Source organism: Crocodylus porosus, unplaced genomic scaffold, assembly GCF_001723895.1.
Source record: "Crocodylus porosus isolate Cpor-Errol unplaced genomic scaffold, CroPor_comp1, whole genome shotgun sequence".
Lineage (NCBI taxonomy): Eukaryota > Metazoa > Chordata > Crocodylia > Crocodylidae > Crocodylus > Crocodylus porosus.
Genome location: NW_017728948.1, coordinates 35,623,722 through 35,631,145, shown reverse-complemented (window position 1 = coordinate 35,631,145; position 7,424 = coordinate 35,623,722).

The following is a 7,424-nucleotide window of genomic DNA, read 5'->3' as shown; positions in this document are numbered from 1 at the left end:
GTCCCATGTAGCCAGTACCAGGTCAAGCAGCGCTTTGCCTCTTGGCCCATAGACTTCTTGAGTCAGGTAGAGGTCATCCACGCACGAGAGAAAGCTTTGCGACTGCTCAGATTTTGCTGAGTGATATTCACTGACTCAGAAGGAAGAAAATAAATTCATGCTAGATAAGGAAGTTGAATAGGAAGAGACACCCCTGATTCTGGATAAGGGGAAGTACCAAAGAGGCTGTAATGGCAGGTATGGAATGGGAAGGCAGATGATATGATTATTTCACCTAGTAAGTCTTTTTATAAACATTTAATTAGTTGTTTTACTCCACTGACAACAGCAAAATCATCTGCATGGCTCGGTTAGTTGCACCATTAAGGCATGTTCCTAAACTGCAATTGTGTGGATCTGAGGTACCACAGGAGGAACTCATGGAGAAATTATCCCATAGGATACTTGTCCCTCACCAAAATAACATGCACATGTTGGTATGCCTTTTGAAAGGAAGCAACCACCTCCTGTGCTCATTTTTTGTGCTCATTGCCCTAGTTCAAAGTATGGGTCTGATCCTTCCTAATAGTCATTCCCAAAGTTATCATGAATGGTAGGCAATGAGGTTACATTACAACCTGTCTTACTACTAATAAAGAATGGGAAAGTGAGAACAGATTTAAAATTGCTTTGCAATGTCAGAGGGATGCTTTGACTCATCTTAAAGGCTTTACTCTACCTATTCTCTTTAAAGTATGAGTGTGTTTCAGAAAGTAACTGCAATTTTGAAACAAATACATGTTGTGTACAATGAGTCGGAAACTATACAGCAGTGGGGCACACTGATGGCAGAAATTTTTAATCCACCCATCACTTACAACTATATAGAGAAATGACGTGGTCCAGTAAATGATCACTGCACACAGGATGGTTTTATCTGACAACTGTTGTTACAAGCTATACCCATTACTTTCTGAAATACCCTCCGATTTCTGTAGAGATTCCTTTTCCATTCAATGTTATATATAAAAATGTTTTTTTTTTAAATCTAAATATATGTATACCAAGCCATTTTGAAAATATTTAAAACTTTTGTAAGGGTTTTAACTTATGTTTTTTCTTGAATGGATAGAGAATTGCTAGAGGAATAGATAAAACCAGATAAGGCAAGAGACTATATAATTGGGAAAAGAGGCCTTTCTTCAATCCACTGAGCAATAAAAAGAAACATATATATACACTCTGGGTTTTCTAATGCTGATTTCATCAATAGCAGGAACTGTTTTTAAAACATGCTAGGTTTGAAACAAATTTATTCCTTGTTTGAAAAAATAATTCCTCTCTGCTATGGTATTATCCACATCTGAATAAACATAAATGCAAAGTACTTTTATTTTGACTTTTCTGGGGATCACTTAACACAACTAATGACAAAAATTCATCTGATGAATACTCATTGATGTTCCTGACTGCATAAGCATCCCAAATAATTTAGTATCACAAGCCTTTTTATCATGGCACTTTATGAAGAGTAAGGAGAGGTGTTGGGAAAGGTTGTTACTGCCATCTTCTCAGTGTGCAAATGAAAAAAAAAGAAAAGTTCACAAACTGGTGTTGAGCAATGGTTTTTATTGTTTTGGTTCACTGAATTCTTAAAATCATACTGACAGGTCTATCGTAGCTGGCAGGAATAGCAGAAGGGTGAAAGGTTTATGAAATTAACTGATTTACCCAACAGCTTTAGAGATTACTCCATTTTTATTAATGGAGTAAACTACATTTTTATTTAATAAGTAAATAAATCCATTATTATCTAGTTTTTTATGACTAAATAGCATTTAGGAGGCCCAACACGGATTTCATTCTGCTGTGGTTAGCAATGTATAAACACATTACAACGGCCTGGACACCCAGCATACATACACTGATATTGCCCAACTTTACACTTGCATTAAAAAGGAGCTTACACAAGATGCATGGTCCTGTACAAGCTTAACTTACTAAAATCTGATATAGATTTACCTCTGGCGAAAGCAGTCAGTCACATTTGTCACTGTTTCCTAAGAAAGTCTTTTGATCAAAGCAGATAGGCTATTCCCTTTTCCCTGCTACCTGGGATTGAAGCACTGTATTAGTGTTTATCTCAGCAACTACACTAGGATAAATGATCACCTGTCCACTGATGTACCTGATGTAATTTACATAAATGGGCAAAGCTGATGTTTTTATACGCATTAAGTTGTCCCTAAGATTACAGCCCTAAGAGAATGTCCCCACATGAAAACCTTAAAAGGCAAAAAGACAAAGAAACTTTTCTTTCCGTATTGCAGGGCACGTCTAAGCATCATCTGTGGTGATGTTGCTACTTCCAAAAGGAAGTACTAAAGCACGGCACAGTATGGGTGATTACTGTGCTATGCATGTGGCGCATGGTTAGATTTCGCCACTACAGTGTTATAGCAGCATGATGTAGCACATCGCTACATTGCCGTAGTACGATGTATACATGCGCCCACAAATAAGGAAATACAACACAGAGAGATCCCACTCTCAAAAAAATATAAAGGTGACAGAGGGAGGACTCAAACTTGAATCATCTAAGACTAATAACAGTGCCTCAATCATTCAGCTATCCTTGCTTTCCCAATACAAAGATATTTTCTAGATAGTTCAGCTAACACTGTCTGCAAAAGGAATTTTACACGTGACCTACTCTGGATATGTAATCAGGTCATTTGCAGAAACTTACCCATGATTGAAATAAAAAATATCTTCATGATCTGGAAAGTCCAGAAATATATTTTAAATTGCTGCCTGCACATTGCAAAAACTGAATTCCCCTTAATCATTCACCAAACATGTTCAGATTTATGCTTCATTAGGATTTCACTTTTGCACTGTGTCTTCTGTGATGAGCTTTGTTTCAGAAAGTCTGTATTACTTCGTTTCCTAATAGGCTGGATATCATTACAAAATATGGATCAATACTGATACAGGCTCTTTCGTTCCTGTGTGTAATATGCCTTCAGTATGCATGAAATACTAGATGAATAAATTACAAAAAAGCTTTCCAAATTGTCTATTGATCCTTGTGCTGTATAAAACAGATGAAAACTGGAGCAAAAGAAAAGTTTTGGGTCTTGAACTCTAACAAAAACCAGAAGAAAGAAAAAAGAAGGAAAGCAAAGCTTAACAAAGTAAAAGGAAACATTTTCTCTAACCTCTTCCAAAATTGTCTTATCTTGAAGAATAAATCTGTTATTAATCATTCTAAGTAAAATGCTCTTGAAACCTTTCTTATCACCACCAGGACATTGATTTAAGTGATTTAGCATGTTTTAAGGAACAATTAAGACCATGTATTTCAAAAGTTATTTTTGGGTTTGGGTTTCCATGCATAATGTATCAAAAGTTCCTGATTTTCAAGAGGTGAGACATTTCTGAGGTTCATTGTTGGTATGTCATGTTAGGGTAAGGACAGATGTAAGAATTATAATTGATATCAAATTACACCAACATGGGATCTTATGATCACAAGAAGGTAAGGCTAGAAGGGACCTCACAAGAGCATCTAAGCCAGCCCCCTGCTCATGGCGGGATCATCCCGAAATAAACCAGTCCATCCACGTCTGCCTAACCTAGTTTTGAAAATTGCCAGGGATGGAGATTTCATGATGTATTTAGGTAGCCTTCTCCAATTCTTGCCCACCCTTATAGTCAGAAAGAACCTCCTAATTTCTCCTCTGCTGCAGTGTAAGTCTATTGCTCTGAGTCCTATCCCCTACCACCTCTGTTCTCTCTGTAATCACCCTTCAGGTATTTTCTGTTCTGTGACTTGGAAACTTCCAGCAGTTGTTTAAAGAATTCCTGTCCACATCCTCCTTTGTGTTTGGAGGTCAGTAACAGATACCCACCATGGCCTCCCCCTAATGGTCTTCCTCCTAAACTTTTCCCAAGGGCTTTCAAAGGCATACCTTCCACTTAGTACTGCACTTCTGAACATGTGTACATTGCCTTTATACATAGGCCAACACCTCCTCATTTTTCCACCTCTATCCTTCCTGAACAAGCTATACCCATCCCTGGGCTGTATTCCAGTCATGTGAATTTTCCCACAACATCTCCATAAGCCCAATTCCATCATAATTCTATAGCTTTACTAGGACTTGCAGTTCTTTCTGTTTGTCGCCCATGCATAGTGTGTGCGTATATAAACATTTCAGTTATTTGACTGACTCTCCTATCCTCTCCCTGATAATGTTGCTAAAGCTTCCATTATTGCTTTCACTTACTAAATTTTTATCCATGTCCCCAGGCTCTTTACTTACCTTTGTCTCATTACCCAATGCACCTAGTTTAAAGGCCTCCTCACCAGGTTAGTAAGCTTGTATACAAAGACACTCCTCCCTCTCTTTGTCAGGTGGACTCCACCATTTCTCACCCATCCATCTTCCTGAAATACCATCCCATGGTTGACACCATCTACACAGCCTCATGTTGATCTCCAGGATACACCAGCCCCTAAGCCAAGGAAGATGCATAATATAAGCAAATATGATGTGACTGTCACATCTGAATCTTCCTATAGTAATAAAAGTACAGCAAAATCATTGAAACCTTAATTCTGTTTCATTCAGGGTTAGTTACAGGACTTTAGCTAACTTGTATGACTACTAGAGTATGCAAATATAACAGTTAGATCATAATGACATAATAGCAATTGTGCTCTTTTAAAGCATTTAGAAGATATGTTTGTCTATAGCCTAGGAACCCACTTTTGAGGCCCCATATCTTAGCCACCTTTGAAAATCTTTGTAGAATCTTTCATTTCTATGTATTAACTAACCATCCATCTCTAGTATCTTAATTGTGATAAGAAGATAGGGTAGAGATGCATATTATAGACTAACTGAATCAGAGATGCATAAGTTTTCCCGAACAAGAGCTCACTTCTTTGAACAGTTCTACTGATATCAGATGCGGAATAATTTCAAATGCTTTGTTTCTTTGCTTACACACACTATTGTGTATGAGAAATGGATAGCCATCAAAACAGAATTCACCATGAAATAACTGTTATGTTTCTTATATCTGAAAGGCTGAAACTAACATTTAGTAATATATTCTTTAGGGTTGCCACGTTTGAGCTGCTTATTTGGTTTGTTGACCCAGGGTTAAGTGTCAACCCAGGGTTAAGGGTCAAATGGGTAAGTGTGTGAAAACAAATGTGCCATATTAAATAACAAGTCTTCAGTTTTTCTACATGGCTAAATATCACATTTCTACTATCTTAATTAAATATAACCAGATAGAGATAGGGTATTTTTCATAAAAGGATAACCACAGACCATAATTAATCCTGAGAACATTGTGAGGTTTCTATTTTTGTTTGGTTTTGGTTTTTATTCAACATAAAATAGATTTGTGTTAGTCAGCTGTGCCAAAAAGGACTCTAATTCCTTTACCCCAAAAGTACCTTGTGAGTGCTTGTACACATGACAAAATTGACCTTTAAAGTAGATTAATTGCCCTTTTGTACCATTTTAATGGTGTTGCTGTTTACACATTCAGCTGTGTATTCCACTTGCATTTCATGATGATGTACACTTTCTGCGGCATATTTTGCTTTAAATGACTTTGTTATGTAGCAAGGTAAAACCCACTCAAGGTATTTTAGTTTGCTACATAACAAAGTGCAGCAGTGTATGGGCTGCTGGAAGCCCAGACATGCTCAGGGAAGCTTAGGCTTGGCAGGTTTCCAGCACCCGGTGCACTATCCCCGCCACCTTCTCCCACCACCAGCAAACCCAGTCATCCTTCTACCACCTTGACACACTGTCCCAGGGGCAAGCCGGCCCATTCCCAGGTAGTCCCAGGCAGTGGGAAGGTGGCAGAGATGGTGCACAGGGTGCTGGAGCCTACCTGTCTCACCCATGGAGGTGGGGGAGGCGGCAAGCTGCTTACAGGTTGAGAGGTCCCTGATCTACAAGGGACACTGGTCCTTCCCTCCACAGTGGCAATGCCCCCCAGGCAGCACCTGCCCACTAGCACCCAGCCTGGGCAGTCTTGGGGGGTGCCACCAGCCTGAAGGGAAGCACCAGGCCCCACACAGCTCAGGGGCTGTGCGACCTGATGACAGCTCATGCAGGCAGACTCCACTAAGTGGGAAAAAAGAAAAAAGCAGTGATCAGCCTGATTTTTTTTTCTCCTGCAACCTGCCTCCCTGAGCTGCATGGGGCCCAGTGCTTCCCTCTGCGCAGGTGGTGCCCCCCGGGACTGCCCAGGTGGGGTCCTAGTGGGCGGGTGCCACCTGGGGGGCACCACCACCATGAAGGGAAGGACCAGGGTCCCCTGCAGCTCAGGGACTGCTCAACCTGCCAGCAGCTCTTCCTTGCCCCCGCCTTCCCCCTCCCTTACCTTCCCCCACCCCCGCTGCAGGAGAGGCAGGTAGACTCGTGGCGGGGGGGAGGGGTTAAAAAAGGATCACGCTCCTCAGCAGTTTTTTTTCTGGTGGAGCCTAGGGTTGGGGGAGGAAGGGCAGGTGAGCTGATGTGGGGGAGGAAGGTGATGCATTGTGATGTCACACGATGTCCCGGAAGTCCCTAAATTAAAATGGTAGGTTTTTAAATGACACCATTAAAAGCCCACCAATTAAAAACCCACCATTTCAATTTAGGGAGAACTAACCCCCTGTCACATGTACAAGCACTCTGCATCACCTAAAATGCAAGTCGCATTCCATTTTTTTTTTTAATTTCATAGGAAGGAATTTATGGAGACATGCATTTTGTTTACACAACTTAAATTTAATGTTTTAAAATGTAATGATTTCTAAGAGAATGGGTTTGTCATGAACACAAGCTGTAAATAAAGATGAAAATAGGCATAAATGGAATCAGTGAGAAACCATGAGAAATTATGGAGATAATTAAAAAGAGAAAACTTGTTTGAGATGACTAAGTTACTAATGCCAAAGTAAGCATGACTCTAGGAGACTGTTAGATTCATCCTTCTGAGTCTCACACTTTCCAAAATAATAAACTCAAGAAAGGCAGCTCCTCCATGAGATAGCAGAAACTAGAACTATACATTTTGACTTATCAATAAGGAGATTTCATTAAGATCAGTGATTTTTCTTCTTGGATTGAACAGAAATATGAACAAGAAAATCATCAACATCAGATCAGTTCATTCTGGCTCATTAAAGTATCAGCTAGACATAAGCTAGAAAAGTACACGTTTAAAACTCTTACTTAAATTCATAGTTTCATAGTTTCTAGGGTCAGAAAGGACCTGAGTAGATCATCTAGTCCGACCCCCTGCCACGGCAGGAAACAATACTGGGGTCAAATGACCCCAGCAAGATGTTCATCTGACCTCCTTTTAAAAACCCCCAGGGTAGGAGCCTGCACCATCCCTCTCCCCATCCATCCCCCACACACAGT